Source organism: Cervus elaphus, chromosome 20 (genome assembly GCF_910594005.1).
Source record: "Cervus elaphus chromosome 20, mCerEla1.1, whole genome shotgun sequence".
Taxonomy (NCBI): domain Eukaryota; kingdom Metazoa; phylum Chordata; class Mammalia; order Artiodactyla; family Cervidae; genus Cervus; species Cervus elaphus.
In genome coordinates, this window is record NC_057834.1 from 101,056,152 (window position 1) to 101,076,266 (window position 20,115).

The window sequence follows — 20,115 nt, forward strand, 5'->3', positions numbered from 1 at the left end:
TGCAATCCTGACATCTTTTGTTCTCCTGGAGGGTTCCTTTGCAACACTTATAATTGTGGTATAACGCACTCAGGGAAGGCCTGCATGCTTTTAAATCTTAGAATGTGCAGATACTCCTTTTTTTGTTTGTTTGAGGTATAATTATAGTTAAAATTGGAGTTCTTAACTTCTCTTCTACTTGCTGTTAATCTTGTCAAAGTATCAGTTTGCTTTTGTGACAGAGATGGGTGGTGCTCACCAATATCCTCTTCTTCTTGGGCCCCAGCTAGACTCCTTTCCCAGGCTAACTTGCAGTTGGTCATGGCCAAGTGACTGAGTCTGGCCAAAGGAATGGGGAATAATGATGTACATCACTCAGAAGCCTGGCCTCTGATCGTTCTCACATAACCCTCCATGCTCTCTTTCTTCACAGATCAGCCAACAGGAAGCTGAAGATCCACTGACTGATTTTGAAGCCCAGAGGAATGGTGGAGCTTTCAGAAGGAGGGAGCTGGGTCCCTGAATGACTGCATGAAACAAATTCCTTCTGCTCTTCCATCAATCACATTGGACTGCAGTGTGAGCAAGGAACACCTTTGCCATGTCTGGGGTTGAGATTCTGCAGTTGTTTGTTACAGCAATCAGAGTACTCTTATAAATACACCTACAGAGAAGGCATACTGGGGGAGAAATATCTAACTCTGAGTGGTGTCCCTGGCAACATGGTGCCCAGATGGACACTTCCAAGGGAGATTAACTGGAGCTGCATATCACCATCTCCCAAGGGGCCACAAAAAGCAAATCAGATCATTGGATGTCACTTCTGAGGATAATTTTCTCTCAGGTCCATTTGCTGGGTTATGTTTCCCTCTTCCATGAATAATTACCTCGGCTTCTTATTTTCAACTGTGGGTTGTTAATGATGATGGAGGGACCTGAACGGGGTGGATAGTAAAAGCTGTTACAAAACGGAGAAGGTTTTTGAATATTTCAGAGGGTTTGCTTCTGTGAGCATGGCTTGAAATATTACATTGCCTTATCCTGTAATACTAACAGGCCTCCATGAATTCTTTCTTTCATTAAACAATTATTCTGAACAAATATTCCACTAGTCCCTGATACAGTGAGATATAACTCTGAAAAACTGAACAACTGTGGTTCTTTTACTCAAGGAGCTTATGGTCTAATGGAGAAGAAAGACATTAAATAACCAATTACCCAAACAGATAGTCACACAAGTGGAATAGGTGCTATGAAGGAAAAGCCCAGTGTACCAGCAGTGTTAGAATATATAATGGTGGGGGTGGGTGTGTGGTGGCTAAATTCACTGAAAGGGAAATAGCTCCCTGAGAAAATGACGTGAACTTTGAGACCTGCAGGATGACCAGTTGTCCAGGGGAAAAATATATAAGGTATGGGGAGAACTACATTAATATAATTAACATTAATATTACTAATAATATTAACCAATGGTTTTATAATACTTATTATGGCTCAGGTAATACTCTAAGTACTTTGCATATGTTCATACATTTAATCCTTTCAGCAATCCTATAAGGTAAGTACTATTATTATTTTCATTTTGCAAATGAAAAAACTGAGGCATAGAAATGTTAATAAGTTGCTAATAAACAGCAAGGGAAGAATTTTCACTCCAACTAACTGGCTCCAGAATTTTGTACTCTTAGTCACAATAGTCTGCTGAGATTTGGTAGATTCTGGGCAGGAACAGAGAAGACAGGCATAACTGAAGCTTGGTGAGCAAAGAAGATGGCACAAGGCAAAACAGTGAGATGGACTTGGGAATTCTTTCAGGGTAGGGCTTCCCTGATGGCTCAATCAATAAAGAATCTGCTTGCAATGCAGGAGACGTGGGTTCGATCCCTGGGTCGGGAAGATCCCTTGGAGAAGGAACTGGCAACCCAATCCAGTATCCTTGCCTGGGAAAATCCATGGACAGAGGAGCCTGGGCGGGGTACCGTCCATGGGGTTGCAATAGTCAGACATGATTTAGTGACTAAATCACCACCATGGCATGCACTAAGAGGTCAATAAAGTCCCCTAAAATTCTGAGCAATCTTGATCTTTATTTTCTCCACGTGAATTTGGTGACCCATGAACTTCAGGGGTCATGACCCTGGGGGATAGAGAGGTGGTCCTGCCCCGTTAGCAGCTTGCACATCCTATCAGCCATGATTCTTCCCTATGGAGTTTAGTTCTTTCTTCTAGATGATCGGCCTGGGGGCCACCTGGACATCCCATTGAACATGGGTTCAATGTACCTGCTTCTTTAATTAGTGTTTTGCTCATGATGCCTGTGACTTCTCAGCCAGCTTGATACACCTCCCAGGTGAGCCCAGAACAAGCTGACTTCATCTAACTCAGTACAATCATTACCGTTGTATACCCTCCTCACACAATTCACCCCTCTTGCAGTCAAGTACCAGAAATGCAAAAAAAAAAAAAAAGCTTCTAGAGTTAAGTTGTTCATTACAGCATCCACTAGACACATGTAGCTATTTGCCTTTACACTTAATTAATAACATTTTATTGAATAATTTAAAAATTCTTCAATTGAACTAGCCACATTTATTTGTGGCTGCACCATGCAGCATATGGGATCTTAGTTCCCAGACCAGGGATAGAACCTATGCCCCGTGCATTGGAAACACAGAGTTTTAACCACTGGATCACCAGGAAAGTCCAAACTTGCCACATTAAAAGTATTCGATCATCACAAGTGTCTTGTGGCTACTATATTGACAGCATAGTTAAAGTTTCTATTGTTGTACAAAGTTCTATTAGACAATATAGAAACATGCTTTATGTTTCTTGGGTTCATCTTAAGATCTGTAACCATAGCAGAGTGCATTTTATTCCAGAACCATTCATAATACATGATACCTCATTCATATTCATAGATTATTCATCCTCATTCAACTAATGCACACTAACGTACACTGAACATCTACTGCTGTCAGATTCTATACTGTATACTGAAAAAGGCTGAACTATCACATTGTTAAAAAGTCTTAGATGATTAGAGCAAAAAGTTTTTGAAATATGGATGCACTGGACTATCCCAGTTTTGGGGGGTCTGTAGGTAGACAATCAAACCTTGGAAAGGTACTTAAGCTCTCTGGGCCTCATAGCACTGTTGTGGGTATTAAATGAAGGTATTAAATATATGAAAAACACTTAGTAAACATTCAATAAATAATAACTGTTATTGTTCACATCATCATCATCTTCCCAGTTAACAGGCAACACAGTGGGAAGGGAACTCAGCCTTATTCATTTTGGGATAGTAATAAATGTTATATGCCTTCTTTGTATTGAGGCCTTAGATGCTGCAGTGATTTAGTGGAAGTAAATCACAGATTACCCTCTTTATGACACTTAGCTCTGCTGTGGACTGTTCATTAGATATCTGGAGACTATGCCTGCTTATCCCCTCCCCACACTCAGCCCTGGGTCCTTCACCTACCTACCCCACTTCTGCAACTCCTCCTTTTCATTTATTTCTGAATATTTTCTTCTTTCACAACACTTTTCTAAAAAGTAGAACTCAGAACCTCTCCAGGTACTTCAGGTATTGCCCAAATACTACATGTTCAGTGACTACCAAAATATGTGCCATGAGGAGCAATTCATTTAATAATTTTTTAACATTTAAAAAAATTCATTTAAAAATCATTTATGAAGGTTTACTCCTGTAACTGAATTTTGAAAGTTAAATACAGGACTTAGTTCATATCTACTACACACATGCACACACACATTTTTTTTACATAAGTGGTATCATAGTCTACGTTTTGTTCATATTTTTCATTAACAATAAACCTGGAAATATCTCCAATACTGAGTACAATATGATGCCTCCATTAATCTGAATACAAAACTGTATTTCTATTATGAGTGAAGATCCTATTAGTTGTCTTTTTAGAGGGTGGAGGACTTTTTAACAGTAGATTAGGCTAGTGCATGGTTACCTAAAATATCAGAATTTTTTTCATAAAATTATTAAGCCAAGTTCCTCCCATTCTATATTTCTGCAACTGCTGAATATTTTAAACCTAAATGTAGGACTTGGCATTCATTTCCATTAAACTGCATTTTGTTGTTTTGACCTTACTTCAAGGTCTTTCAAAATCTTGAGTGCTTTATCCAAAACGCAACCCCTCCCAGCTATAAATCTAATAAATATAATTTTACTTCCACTAAATCACTGCAGCATCTAAGGCCAAAAGCAGAGGCCTTTAAAACAGATGTGACCTTGTTTCACATACACGGATCTGCCTCCACTGATCTTTGCAGGTGACTTGTCCTGGGACTGTGTGTTTAACCCATCACTTTCACCTTTCCTCCATTTTAGGTCTTCTTCTTTATTACTATTTTTTTTAATGTTTATTTATTTGGCTGCATCGGGTCTTAGTTGTGACATGCGGGGTCTTTCATTGTGTGTGGACTTCTCTTTAGTTGGGGCCCATGGGCTCAGTAGTTGTACGCTGGCTTAGCTGCCCCGTGGCATGTGGGATTTTAGTTCCCTGACCAGCGATCGAACCCACTGCCCTGCATTGGAAAGGAGATCCTTAAACACTGGACCACCAAGAAAGTCCCCTAGGTTTTCCTCTTTATATTTGAACCAAAAGACTGTCAAGCATGATAAATCAGCGAGTGATTCATTTACTACTCAACAGCTTTGGTGACAAAAACAAAATTCATCACAAGAATTTGAAACAGCAGAGATAAAATAGTTTCAGGATTCACCAAAGATTCCAATTGAAAATTAAATATAGATCAGAAACTCACTTGATGAATCCTTATTTATTAATCGTATCCATTAGGAGGGGATAAATGAGAGGTGACACCCGGTCTGCTTGTAAAAAAGTCAGTCAACAAGGAGGGATTAAAAGGAGTATCTCGTACAGGTCACTTTTTCTGAACCTCTAGTTTGGAGTGTGTGGAGTCATGAGTGGGTTCACAAATATCATTCTCTGTCCTCTTCCAGGCACACAGCAGGGTTGCAGCTCCCCACTTTTTACAGCCTTCCCCAGAGGCAGCCACTCTTAATTGTTTGACATACACCTTTCAATATATTTCTTCTACATTTCCACATAAGAATAAATATGAGTAAAAAATATCACTACAAGATATTTAGAAATATCGATCAAATTCCTTTCTTTTTATTTTTTATTTTCAAAATTGATAAGGTTTTCAAATTTTTTTTTATTGGAGGATAGTTGCTTTAAAATGTGTGTGTTTCTCCTGTACACTAAAGTGAATCAGCGAAATGTATACATGTATCCCCTCTTTTTTTGATTTCCTTCCCCTTTAGGTCACCACAGAGCATCAAGTAGAGTTCCCTGTGCTTGGCAATAGGTGCTCATTAGTTATCTAGTTTATACAAAGTATCGATAGTGTGTATATGTCAATTCCAATCTCCCAATTCATCCTCTCACCTCCCTTTCCCTTTGGTATCCATGTTTGTTCTCTACATCTGTCTCTATTTCTGCTTTGTAAATAAGACTGTCATACCAATTTTTTTGGATTCCACATCTATGCATTAATACACAATATTTATTTTTCTTTTTCTGATTTACTTCTTCCTCTCCTGCTGTAACTCTCCAGTTAAACAGCTTGGCTTTTTGGTGCTCATTGAGGGAAGGATGATAAAAGACAAGTATGGGGGTTGTGAGGGTCTTCCCTTGGCTTTGGTTTTCCAAAGTCTAAAACCCTTGGAATGAGGATGAATCTTAGTTTCTATAGTGCTAAGTAAGAAAATGAAAGGATTCGAGGACAGAGGGATTGCTCACTCATCATTTCTTCTCCCTTGGATATTTCCCTGGGAGGAGGGGAGCAGAAAGTCTGAAAGAAAATAGTGAGGACATAGATTTCAGACAGTAGATGTTGCTAGTAGACTGTCCGGTACCCTGGCAGGGAATAGAAACAGCAAAACAAGTCCTGGGCCTGACAAATGACTTCTATGCCCAGGAACAAGATGGAGAAGCAGCAGGGAGAAACTCTTGGGCTGACAGGATGGAAACACCTAGGGGACTGATGACCACAAAGGAGGATGGATATCTTGGCAGGTGCCTGTGTGGACAGAGGACCTTGAGTATCAGAGGGACCAATCGCCACCCCCATCTCCCAGGTCCTTGAAACTCAGATGCACCCCTGGAGAAAAGAAATGATAAACTTCAAATTCATTGAGAGTATATCTACAAAGTTGATACGGTGAGGATTCAAAACAGAAATTAGACCAAATTATAAGAGAAAATTAAAAAATAAAAGAAGTTCTTTTTCTTGTATACCTGAGTAATGGGCTTACTATCCATCACACACACAAACATACACATACTAGTTTTTGTATAAATGGTATCATCATCTACATATTGTTTATATTTTTTATTAATGGACTTCCCTAGGGGTCCAATGGTTAAGAATCTGCCTGCCAATGCAGGGGACATAAGTTTGATCCTTGGTATGGGAAGATTCCACATGCCACAGGGCAACTGAGCCCACATGCCACAAGCACTGAAGCCAACGCAGCCTAAGCTGTGCTCTGCACCAAGAGAAGCACCGCAATGAGAAGCCCACTCATCACAACTAGAGGGTAGCCTCTGCTCACTGAAACTAGAGAAAGCCCACATGCAACAACAAAGACTCAGGGCAGCCAAACTTAAACAAACAATATATCTGGAAAATTATCCAGTGCATAATGGTCCATATATGGATAGACTAGGATTTATTATTTATCACTTAACCATACACTTACTGTAAGATTTCAGGTTGTTTCAAGTGTTTGCTGTTTCAAACAAGACTTCAACATATATTCTACATAACTTCATGCACATATGTATTTCTGTAGAAAGGAATCCTTGAAATACATAGAATATAGGATCACAAGACATGTGAATTCTTAATACTGATAAGATATATACTAGCAATTTGCCTTCCATAGTGACTCTATTGATTTGTATATCCTGTGATAGTTATAAATTTCCCTTTACATTATAACCTCACAATCCTGACTATTATTAATATTTTAAATTTTTTAGAGTTTGATAGTTAAAAGTATTTTTCATTGTTCACTTCAGGGTAATTGAAAAGTAAGAAATTTTCCTCCTCTTACCAGCTTTGGCCAACTGGCATATCCCATCTTAGGAGATTAAGAAGCAGGGATTCTTGGATTTCCCGGATTTCCCCGGTGGCCCGATGGTTAACACTCCATGCTTCCAATGCAGGAGGTGCAGGTTCCAGTTGGGGTACTAAGATCCCACATGCCACACTGTGTGGCCAAAAAAAGTACAGACTTCTAAAAGAAACAAGTGATTAACCAAACCAGATTTCTAGTAGAATCTTACTTAAATATATCACAATGAAATCCTGATTAACAATCTCATTTTTCTCAGACACAACACTTAGTAAATTTAATGATGAAACTCTTTTATAGTTGTCCATAAATTATTAATAAGTAATGCAGATACAGAATAATAGAGAATTTAGCTTCTTTTCAAGCATTCATGGAGAGTCACAAAACCTGACAAAAGTATATTCAAAAGTACAGTAAGGTAGAAATCATACCCCCAAAAAATTTTTTTCTTAACTTTAGGCCCCATCATGCAGCATGTGAGATTAGTTCCCCAACCAGGGGTGGAACCCATGTCTCCTGCATTGGGAGCACAGAATCTTAACCAGTGGACCAACAGGGAAGGCCCACACTAAAATAATTTTGACCACAATGCAATAATATTATAAATTAATATCAAAATTGAAAAATCAAAAACCCTTCTGCATAGAATTTGAAAGAAAAACTATTAAACAGCCTTTGTGTAAAGAGCATATACAAACAAAATCGAAAAATTTCTAAAAGTAGTATAATGAAAGCACTGCATCTCAGAATTTGTGAGATGCTGCTGTGAAAACGATCAAAGGAAAACTCACAGTCTTAAACATGTATAAAAATGATAAAATGAACATAAATGAATTATATTTTCAGTGTTAACAGCTAGGGAAAAAATCAACAAACTGAATCAAGAATTCCAAGGAAGGAGATAATAAGGAGAAAAACATAAATCAATGAAATATGACATAGACACATAATTAAAATGTCTTAGGAAAGAATCAATGAAAGGAACATAGCTACCTTTTGAAATGAAGGAAACTTAAGAAGTCTTATTTATGGAGAAACATGACACAGACTCCTTCTAAGGCCAGAAACAAGATAAAGGATGCTGTTGTCTCCACTACTACTTGACACTGCTGGAAATATTAACCAATGAAGAAAGAGAAACAATTAGAAACAAAAGAGAAAACAATTAGAACTAGAAAAGTGGAAAATAGGTCAAATTATTCCTATGTACACATATTAAACATGGAATCAGTACTATAGATCAGTATATATAGAATCAGTACTATATCACTAGATCAGTATATATAAATCAGTATATACTAGATCAGTATATATAGAATCAGTACCCAACAGAATCAGTACTATAACACAGAAATAATAAAAGAATTCCCTAATATAGCAGAATGTAAAACTGACATACAAAAATTAACAGCCAACTGTCTGTCAGTCAACTGCTACCAGTCTTCAAGAAAATAAGGAGCTAGTACCAGAATGTAAATCAGCTAGGCCACTAAATACACTACTGAACTAGACTGGCAATTTTTTAAATAGAAAAACTTCCTAGTTGATTTACATAATACTGAGTTGATTTACATAATACTGAGAGTAGCACTGGGACAAAGCAGATTAATATATCAATGTGAATAAGAAATAAGATTTTCAGTTTGAGAAGAAAATATAAAATAAAAGAGGGTATGGAAAAATTCTGCAATGTTTAAATTTGAACACCAGTATGAACTAATAACTTAAAATATATACATGTTTTTATTCTATCTAATGTCACCACAGAGACAATGAGCACCCTTGGTGCCAGGATCCTGGTGTTTTCTAAATACTTCATTGTCCCACTAAAAGAGACCAGAACTCTGTGGAGAATTGACTAATTCCAGGTCTTGGAAGGGAAAGCTGAGATGACACTGTGAAATCTTATGTCAACAATCAAGTAAGTATCCAAACACTGATGGAGCCACATTAAAAAGAAACAGGAACAACTTGAAGAGGATCCTACTTGCCAAATTTGGGACAATTTGAACATGGGAAAATAATTGTTAGAGCTAAAAATGTGGCTAGCAAGACATGAGGTTACAAGATCAGTACACAAAAATCAATTTCATATCTGTACTAGCAATAAACAATATGAAAATGAAATTAAGAAAAAAATTCCACTTACAATAACATCAAAAGAATATAATACTTAGCAATAGTATTTTCTAAAAACCATAGCAAAAGATATATACACCAAGAACTACAAAACTTGACTGAGATAAATTGGAGAAGAATTAAATAAATAGAAAGGCATCACATAATCAAAGGCAGGTAGACTTAATATTGTTAAAACGGCAGAAGTAAAAAAAAAAAAAAAAAAACAGCAGAAGTGAAGAAGTGAAGTTGTTCAGTCGTGTCCGACTCTTTGCAACCCCATGGACTGTAGCCTGCCAGGCTCCTCCGTCCATGGGATTTTCCAGGCAAGAATACTGGAGTGGGTTGCCATTTCCTTCTCCAGGGGATCTTCCCAACCCAGGGTTCGAACCCAGGTCTCCCGCATTGTAGGCAGATGCTTTTACCATCTGAGCCACCAGGGAAGTCTGTTAAAATGGCAATATACCTGAAATTGACCGACAGATTAAATGTAATCTCTAGCAAAAAAAAAAAACCCAGCTGTCATTTTTTGCAAAAATTGACCAGTTGACCCTAAAATTCATATGGAAATTAAAGTCACCCAGGAAATGTCCTTTCTTAAAAGAGAAGATCAAAGTTGGAGACTTGTGTTTTCTATTTCAAAATGTCCTACAAGACAGTAATCAAGATGGTAATGATGGCATAAGGAGAGATACACAGATCAATAGGAGAGAATTGAGAATCCAGGAATAAAACCATTAATCTGTTTTTAGTTGATTTTAACAAAAGTACCAAGACAATTCAATTAAGAAAGAATAGCCATTCTAACAAAAGTTGCTGCACAACACATGTCCACCTGCAAAAGAATTGTTGGAGCCCCACCTTATGCCATACACAAAACTTAACTCAAAATAGACCGAAGACCTAAAAAGAATTACAAAATTCTTAGAAGAAAGCATAGGGGTAAATCTCTGTGACTGTCAGTCAGTCAGTAGAGTCACTCAGTAGTGACTGACTCTTTGTGACCCCAAGAATCGCAGCACACCATGCCTCCCTGTCCATCACAAACTCCCAGAGTCTACCCAAACCCATGTCCATCGAGTCAGTGATGCCATCCAGCCATCTCATCCTCTGTTGTCCCCTTCTCCTCCTGCCCCCAATCCCTCCCAGCATCAGGGTCTTTTCCAATGAGTCAACACTTCGCATGTGGTGGCCAAAGTATTGGAGTTTCAGCTTCAGCATCAGTCCTTCCAGTGAACACCCATGACTGATCTCCTTTAGGATGGACTGGTTGGGTCTCCTTGCAGTCCAAGGGGCTCTCAAGAGTCTTCTCCAACACCACAGTTCAAAAGCATCAGTTCCTCGGTGCTCAGCTTTCTTCACAGTCCAACTCTCACAACCATACATGACCACTGGAAAAACCATAGCCTTGACCAGACGGACCTTTGTTGGCAAAGTAATGTCTCTGCTTTTTAATATGCTATCTAGGTTGGTCATAACTTTCCTTCCAAGGAGTAAGTGTCTTTTAATTTCATGGCTGCAATCACCATCTGCAGTGATTTTGGAGCCCCAAAAAATAAAATCTGACACTGTTTCTACTGTCTCCCCATCTATTTCCCATGAGGTGATGGGACCAGATGCCATATCTTAGTTTTCTGAATGTTAAGCTTTAAGCCAACTTTTTCACTCTCCTCTTTCACTTTCATCAAGAGGCTTTTCAGCTCCTCTTCACTCTCTGCCATAAGGGTGGTGTCATCTGCATATCTGAGGTTATTGATATTTCTCCCAGCAATCTTGATTCCAGTTTGTGTTTCTTCTAGCCCAGCGTTTCTCATGATGTACATTTATGATTAAAACCCTTCAAAGAATGGGCATAGAAGGAACCTACCTCAGCATAGTAAATGGCATATATGATAACCTATGGCAAACACTATTCTCAATGGTGAAAAATGGAAAGTATTCCCCCTAAGATCAGAAACAAGACAAGGGTATCCACTTTCACCACTACTATTAAACATGGTTTTGGGAATCCTAGCTACAGCAATCAGAGAAGAAAAAGAAATAAAATGAATACAGATTGGAAAAGAAGTAAAGCTCTCACTGTTTGCATATGACATGATACGGTACATAGAAAACCCTAAAGATAGTATCAGAAAATTACTAGAGCTAATCAGTGAATTTAGCAAAGTTGAAGGACACACAGAAATTACTTGCATTTCTATATACTAAAAAGGAAAAATCAGAAAGAGAAATTAAGGAATCAATCCCATTCACCATTGCAAACAAAAAGAATTAAGTATCTAGGAATAAACTTACCTAAAGAGACAAAAGAACTGTACACAGAAAATTACAATACACTAATGAAAGAAACCAAAGATGACATAAACAGATGGAGAGATATTCCATGTTCCTGGGTAGGAGGAATCAATATTGTGAAAATGAAAATGCAATCCACAGATTCAATGCAATCCCTATCAAATTACCAATGGTATTTTTCACAGAACTGGAACAAAAAATTTCACAATTCATATGGAAACACAAAAGACCCCGAATAGCCAAAGCAGTCTTGAGAAAGAAGAATGGAGCCGGAGGAATCAACCTTCCTGACTTCAGATTATACTACAAAGCTACACGCATCAAAACAGTATGGTACTGTCACAAAAAGAGAAATATAGACCAATGAAACAAGATAGAAAGACCAGAAATAAATCCATGCACCTGTAGGTACCTTAATTTTGACAAAAGAGGCAGGAATATACAATGAGGCAAAGACAGCCTCTTCAATAAATGGTGCTGGGAAAACAGGACTGCTACATGTAAAAGAATGAAATTAGAACACTTCCTAACACCATACACAAAGATAAACTCAAAATGGATTAAAGACCTAAATGTAAGACCAGAAACTATAAAACTCTTACGAGGAAAACATAGGCAGAACACTTGATGACATAAATCAAAGCAAGATCCACTATGACCCACCTCCTAGAATAATGGAAATAAAACCAAAAGTAAACAAGTGGGACCTGATTAAACTTAAAAGCTTTTGCACAGCAAAGGAAACTAAAAGCAAGGTGAAAAGACAACTCTCAGAATGGGAGAAAATAATAGCAAATGAAACAACTGACAGAGGATTAATTTCTAAAACATAGAAGCAGATCATACACTTCAATGCCAGAAAAATAAACAACCCAATCAAAAAGTGGGGAAAAGATCTGAACAGACATTTCTCCAAAGAAGACATACAGATGGCTAACAAACCCATGAAAAATGCTCAACATCAATATTCAGTTCATTTGGTTCAGTCGCTCAGTCGTGTCCAACTCTTTGTGACCCCATGAATTGCAGCACGCCAGGCCTCCCTGTCCATCACCAACTCCCGGAGTTTACTCAAACTCATGTCCATCGAGTCGGTGATGCCATCCAACCATCTCATCCTCTGTCGTCCCCTTCTCCTCCTGCCCCCAATCCCTCCCAGCATCAGGGTCTTTTCCAATGAGTCAGGTGTTCACATGAGGTGGCCTAAGTATTGGAGTTTCAGCTTCAGCATCATTCTTATTCACTTTCTGCCATAAGGGTGGTGTCATCTGCATATCTGAGGTTACTGACATTTCTCCAGCTTGATTCCAAGCTTGTGCTTCTTATTGATTCCAGCGTGTGCTTCTTCCAGCCCGGCGTTTCTCATGATGTACTCTGCATATAAGTTAATATTAGAGAAATGCAAATCAAAACCACAATGAGATATCACCTCACACCAGTCAGAATGGCCATCATCAAAAAATCTACAAAAAAGATGGAGATGGTACGGAGAAACAAACATTCTTGCACTGTTGGTGGGAGTGTAAATTGATACAGCCACTATGAAAGATGGTATGGAGATTCCTTAAAAAACTAGGAATAAACCACCATATGACCCAGCAATCCCATTCCTAGACATATACCCTGAGGAAACCAAAATTGAAAAAGACACATGTATCCCATTGTTCACTGCAGCACTATCGACAATAGCTCGAACATGGAAGCAACCCAGATGTCCATTGGCAGATGAATGGATAAAGAAGTTGTGCTACATATACACAATGGAATATTGCTCAGCCATAAAAAGGAATGCATTTGAGTCAGTTCTGATGAGGTGGATGAACCTAGAACCTATTATACAGAGTGAAGTGAATCAGGAAGAGGAAGATAAATATCGTATTCTAATGCACATATACAGAATCCAGAAAAATGGTACTGAAGAATTTATTTACAGGGTAGCAATGCAGAAACAGACACAGAGAATAGACTTATGGACATGGGGAAGTGGGAGGAGAGGGTGAGATGTATGGGAAGAGTAACATGGAAACTTACATTACCATATGTAAAATAGATAGCTGATGGGAATTTGCTGTGTGGCTCAGGAAACTCAACCAGGGGCTCTGCATCAACCTAGAGGGGTGGGATGGGAGGGAGATGGGAGGGAGGTTCGTATACCTATGGCTGATTCATAGGTTTGACAGAAAACAACAAAATTCTGTAAAGCAATTATCCTTCAATAAAAATAAATTTTAAAAAAAGACACAATAGCAAGTGTTGGCAAGAGCATGAAGAAATTGGAACCCACTGGAACGCATTGCTGGTGAGAATGTAAAATTCTCACCTTGGAAAACAGTTTGGCCATTCCTTAAAAAGTTAAACATAGGGTTACCATATGCCCCAGGAACTTAATTCTTAAGTGTTAATATATAACCAAGTGAATTGAAAACATCCATCCACACAAAAACTTACACACAAGTGTTCATTGCAGCATCATTCTTTATAACCAAAAGATGGAAACTACCCAAGTGATGAATGAACAAAATGTGGTATATCCTATATTAAAAGAATATTTTCCCCCACAAAAAAAGAATTAAGCACTGATTCATGCTACAACATGGATGAACCTTAAAAAAACAAAGCTAAATGAAAAAGCCAGGCATAAAAGTCCTCTTACACAGTTCCATTTACAATGAATGCCCAGAATAGTCAAATTCATAGACAGAAAGTAGATGAGTGGTTACCAGGGGCTGGGGAGAGGAAGGAATTAAGAAATCAATAAATACTCAAAAGAGTAAATATATTAAAAAAATTTTTTTAATGTAGCAACTCAGTAATTAATATTTTTTCCAACTGTATAAAAGTTAAAAGAATACTACTCCTGATGCCTTTCACCCAGAGTCAACAACTATACCCTTTTTTTCTTTTTTGCCACATTTGCTTAATAACTGAAAATGAGCTTGGCTAGATATACAATCCTTGGTTCACACTTTGTTTCCTTGAAAATATGACTCAATTGTTGGTTTGATTTGTATACTGAATCACTTGGTCTTTTTGACTTAAAGTTTAGAGGAGTTTTTCTGGACATACAAGAATATGTTTTAGGCTTTTCTGGTGCCTCAGTGCTAAAGAATCTGCCCATTAATGCAGGACACACAGGTTTGATCCCTGATCCTGGAAGATCCCACATGCCGAGGAGTAATTAAGCCCAGGAGCCACAACTACTGAGACTGCTCTAGAGCCCAAGCTCCGCAATGAGAGAAGCCACTGCGGTGAGAAGCCTGAGGACCACAGCATGAGAGCAGCCCCCAGCTCACCGCAACTACAGAAAAGTCCCTGCAGCCATGAAGACCCAGCACAACCAAAAGCATAAAGAATATATCTTAACACTGACTATTCTGAGTCAATGTTCAAAATTCCACAGTGTAACTTTCAACATACAGTATCCTTTTCAATATATAGATTCAGGGTTTATGTATTTACTGATAAGTTTTTATTGCATTACAGCTTTAAATGTTGGCTTTGATTTATGCTTTTTCTTCTTTACAGACTCAGTTATAGGTATACTAGATCTTCTTTGTCAGACTTCTATAACTATTATTTTTTTTATGAGTTTCATACTTTTTCTTATTTTGTTTCATTGTCATGGAAATTTTCATCTCACTTTTCCACATCTTCTTTGTATACTTTGATGAATCTATTCCTTCTTGTGCATCTTGTAATTTAGTCCCAATTTTGGAGATGGTGGTCATTTCATTCACTTTCTTTTCTGTGTTCAGTCAATTCTTATTTCACACCTTTTTGCTTTGTGCCCACTTCTCATCTGCATTTATGGATTACTGATTTGTGATGCTTTTTCATATCTTTTATGGCTTGTCGAACAATATTTGATTCAGGTTGGAGTGTTGTGCTACAGCTTTTTCTGCTTTTAGGTTGGGCCTTGAATGCTTTCATCAGCTGAAGAATTTTGATTCTCAATTGACTTCCTTTTGAAACTAACTTTCTGTGGATATTGGCTGCTTTCACCTGTTCATATTCAAGACATTTGGATTTTCAAGACTTTTGGATTTTCCTGGACCAGATGTTTCCATGGATGGGGTTGAAGGATTTGAGTGACTTCCTAGTTTCTTAGTTCAAGAGTGCCCTCTTCAGTTGGTACAGTGAAATACAGTTTCTTTAATGACTAGCCTTTTGGAGGATAGGGGAGGAGGATTAGGGAGAGTTTAGTATGGAGAAGGCAATGGCATCCCACTCCAGTACTCTTGCCTGGAAAATCCCATAAACAGAGGAGCCTGGTGGGCTGCAGTCCATGGGGTCACTAAGAGTCCGACATGACTGAGCGACTTCACTTTCACTTTTCACTTTCATGCATTGGAGAAGGAAATGGCAACCCACTCCAGTGTTCTTGCCTGGAGAATCCCAGGGGCGGAGGAGCCTGGTGGGCTGCCATCTATGGCGTCGCAGAGTCGGCCACGACTGAAGCGACTTAGCAGCAGCAGCAGGAGTATGATTAGATTTAATGAAACTCTCATTTCTCTAGAAATTGTCATTTCTACCAACTTCTTTGTTTTTCCTACTTGTTACTGTATCTCCAAGAGATGTCTCCTCCTAAGTTCCTTGTTTTCTCCCAGAAGCTGCACCTCTACATAACGTTTATTAGACTCTTTCTTCCCCCATTAGTGAGAGCTCTAATCCAGAATGGCTCCTCAGTATTTTTCCACTTAGTGTTGGGACTCTCTAAATGTCACTACACTCTCCTTTTTCCAATTAATCCCAGCCTCCATTTTCAAATGGGCTCCATAGGCAGTGCTCTTAATTAGGGATATTTCTCCATTCAAATACAATAAGAGTTTGTTTTCTGGTTATGTGGTAGATAGAACTGTGTTATGTAGTGAGTTAATTGTGATTTATTTGCTTTCCTTGATCTGTATAGTTTGGGGAAGATACATAGAAAGGGTAAGACTTAGGCAACTGTTATCTTCAGAGAGTCCTCACCATCTAACTTCAATTGATAAATGCCAACATGCATAAATTTTTAGGTAATGTCTTCCTACATGCATGCATGCAAAGTCACTTTGGTCATGCCCAACTCTGCAACCCTATGGACTATACCCTGCCAGGCTCCTCTGTCCATGGGATTCTCCAGGTAAGAATACTGGAGAGGATTGCCATGCCTCCTCCAGGCGATCTTCCCAAACCAAAGATTGAACCTGCGTCTCTTATGTCTCCTGCATTGACAGGCAGGTTCTTTACCATTAGCGCCACCTGGGAAGCCCAAGGTTTTCATATGAGCACTAAAAAATTGAGTCATTTTATTGGCTTAATATGAGCTTCCCTGGTGGCTCAGAGAGTGAAGAATCCACCTGCAATGCAAGACACATGGGTTCGATCCCTGGGTTGGGAAGATCCCCTGGAGGAGGGCATGGCAACCCACTCCAGTATTCTTGCCTGGAGAATCCCGGTTGACAGAGGTACCTGGCAGGCTACATACAGTCCATGGGGTCGCAGAGTCAGACACAACTGAGCGACTAAGCACAGCACACTGGCTTAATACGGGGGGTACATAACAGTTTAATACAGATAAAATACAGATGATTCATTCAGGTCTTTAACCTGAATTTAAAGAATTTAAGGAATGCTAGCCTGCACCCACTTCTCGCCTACTGCTGGACCCAGGGTGGTTGATATAATATAACACAGTCAGTGGATCGAGGGTGGTCAGTGTATTTGGGCCATTACTGTGAAGAGAGTGACTGATCCGTCTTGACTAATCTGGACACAGAGTAGTATCCCTGATTCTTCCTTGACAGGAAATCACTTTCTCAGGGTTTCATACTTAGAATGCGGGGTGCAAGATGGCAACTCCTGATGGGATAGAAGATTTAATCCCTCCATGGGAGCTCTTTCTGCCTTGTAAAGGGACTTATGCGAGGATCCTGGCTGGGAGAAAAGCTGGCCACAGGAAAGACTCAACACTCCTCAGGTCCTAGTCACCTCCAAGTGGCAAGGCTCTCCACCCAGACTCTTGCAAGTCCTGCCCAAGGCCAAAGGAGCCCTGACTGCAGGGCCCTTAACTGGTTATGTGGTAGATATAATTGTGTTATGTAGTGAGTTAATTGTGATTTTATTTGCTTTCCTTATCTGTATAGTTTGGGGAAGATATAGAGAAAGGGTACGACTTAGGCAACTGTCATCTTCAGAGTCCTCACCATCTAATTTCAATTGATAAATGCCAACATGTATAAATTTTTAGGTAATAAATTTTCAGGTCCCTCTGGATCTTTGACTAGTGAGAGTCAGAATGAGGAAGAACAGCTGAATAATCATACGTGAGCACTGGAGTTGAAGTCTTCCTTTCTCTAACCCTGAGGTTCATCATCTATAACTGGGGTACAGTGCTTGGTCCACTGTGTGACACCAGAGTATATCTTCAATAACTGTAATCTTCTGTTACACGTGCATATATGTACACACACATATTTACATATACATGTACGTGTGTGTGTGTGTGTGCTTGCCTGGTGACTCAATAGGAAAGAATCCACCTGTCAATGCAGGGGTCAGGGATTCAGTCCCTGGGTTGGGAAGATTCCCTGGAGTAGGAATGGCAACCCACTCCAGTATTCTTGCCTGGAAAATCCCATGGACAGAGGAGCCTGGAAGGCTACAGTACGTGGGGTCACAAATGAGTTGGACACAACTGAATGACTACATAATACATATATTTATGTGCACATATAAAATATGCACATAAATAAAATACATATAATACATATTTAGCCTAGGTAGGTTCCCTCAAGTATGGGCATGTTTTTCATCTAATTATTAGTTGCTTACATATTCACTGGCTGAAATGAATATGGGGAAAACTAAACCAAATTGAACTCTGGGGGGGAAAAAACCTCAAATTATTTAAACAAGTAGTGTTCTCTGATAAATCAGAATTCTATATAAATAAGCTTTTATTTGGTCATCAAAATTAGAAATCCTCTCCTTCAAGCCCTTTGCCCTTGTATACCCTACCCCCTTACTTCACGGCCATCCAGCCACTAAGACCCTCTTTTCTACCTCCTGTGTTCTCATCCAGAAGTCCCACATCAGCTTAAATAGATATGCTCTTCGGCCTGTGCAGTGTTTTTAAGAAGTTTAAATTGCCAACATTTAAAAATAAGATTTCACACAGTGGCTCCCATTTCAGAAAAATATAATACAACCACCCTTTTGTTGAACTCTACTATCACATCTTAGTTCAGACCTGTAGTACAATTACATCATGCAAATGGGATGAGTCTCTTCTCAGCATAAAGTCGGCTGTGAATTTTGAGACCAGGTCAATACAACTTCCCAACTCAAGTTGGTCTTATCTTTATCGCTCCAGTCCTGCCTCACACAGTTCTGACATCTATCTGGCATATGTTCAGTTCAGTTCTGTCACTCAGTCATGTCCGACTCTTCGCGACCCCATGGACTGCAGCATGCCAGGCCTCCATGTCCATCGCCAACTCCCAGAGTTTACTCAAACTCATGTCCATTGAGTCAGTGATACCATCCAACCATCTCATCCTCTGTCATCCCCTTCTCCTCCTGCCTTCAATCTTTCCCAGCATCAGGGTCTTTTCCAATGAGTCAGCTCTTCGCATCAGGTGGCCAAAGTATTGGAGTTTCGGCATCAACATCAATCCTTCCAATGAATACCCAGGACTGATCTCCTTTAGGATGGACTGGTTGGATCTCCTTGCAGTCCAAGGGACTCTCAAAAGTCTTCTCCAACACTGCAGTTCAAAAGCATCAATTCTTCAGTGCTGAGCTTTCTTTATAGTCCAACTCTCACATCCATACATGACTACTGGAAAAACCACAGCCTTGACTAGATGGAACTTTGTTGGCAAAGGAATGTCTCTGCTTCTTCACTTTAGGATTCAGGTAAAAGAAAAGCCCCATAAAGCTTGCAAGTTTCAATGCAGATGGAGAGATAGGTACCCATCCTCTGGTCCTAAGGCTTCTACTCAGAAGCAACACCTTCATTTCTGCTCACCTCCAGTGGTTAAAGCACACTATATACCCAAGTGTTAAGCCAATGGGGTCAAGATATAAAATCCTCCTAAAAAGTGAATGGTTTGAACTTTAAAACAATGTCACACATTGCCACTAGGTCCAGTTCACATTTCAGGGACACGGAAGCCTGGAGAGTAAGTTGCTGCGTCAGCTGGCATCTGACTTCAGCTAACTGGAAAGTCCCTGCAGGAGACAGGAGAGGCTGGGAGAAGCCAGGGCATGTGCCCCCGTCCCTGTCACAGGAAGATTCTCCTTCAAAGGCTCTGTTTCCTGTAAACCTCAAGCTCCCACCAGAGAGGTCTGCTGGAGCTATTGCTTCTGCTGGGTAAGCCTGGAAGGCATGACCTTAGAGTCAGGCACTCTGATCCAGTCTCCTTACCTGTAGGATGGGATCTGCTTACATCATCCAGTTGCTTCAAAAATAAAGAATGTCCATGGAAATAGGTAAAGAATAAAGTGCTGGAAAATAAAGGAGTTTGAAGGTAAACAAAGTGAGGCAACAAAGTATAGCAGAAAATGAGACAGGGGGTCATAAA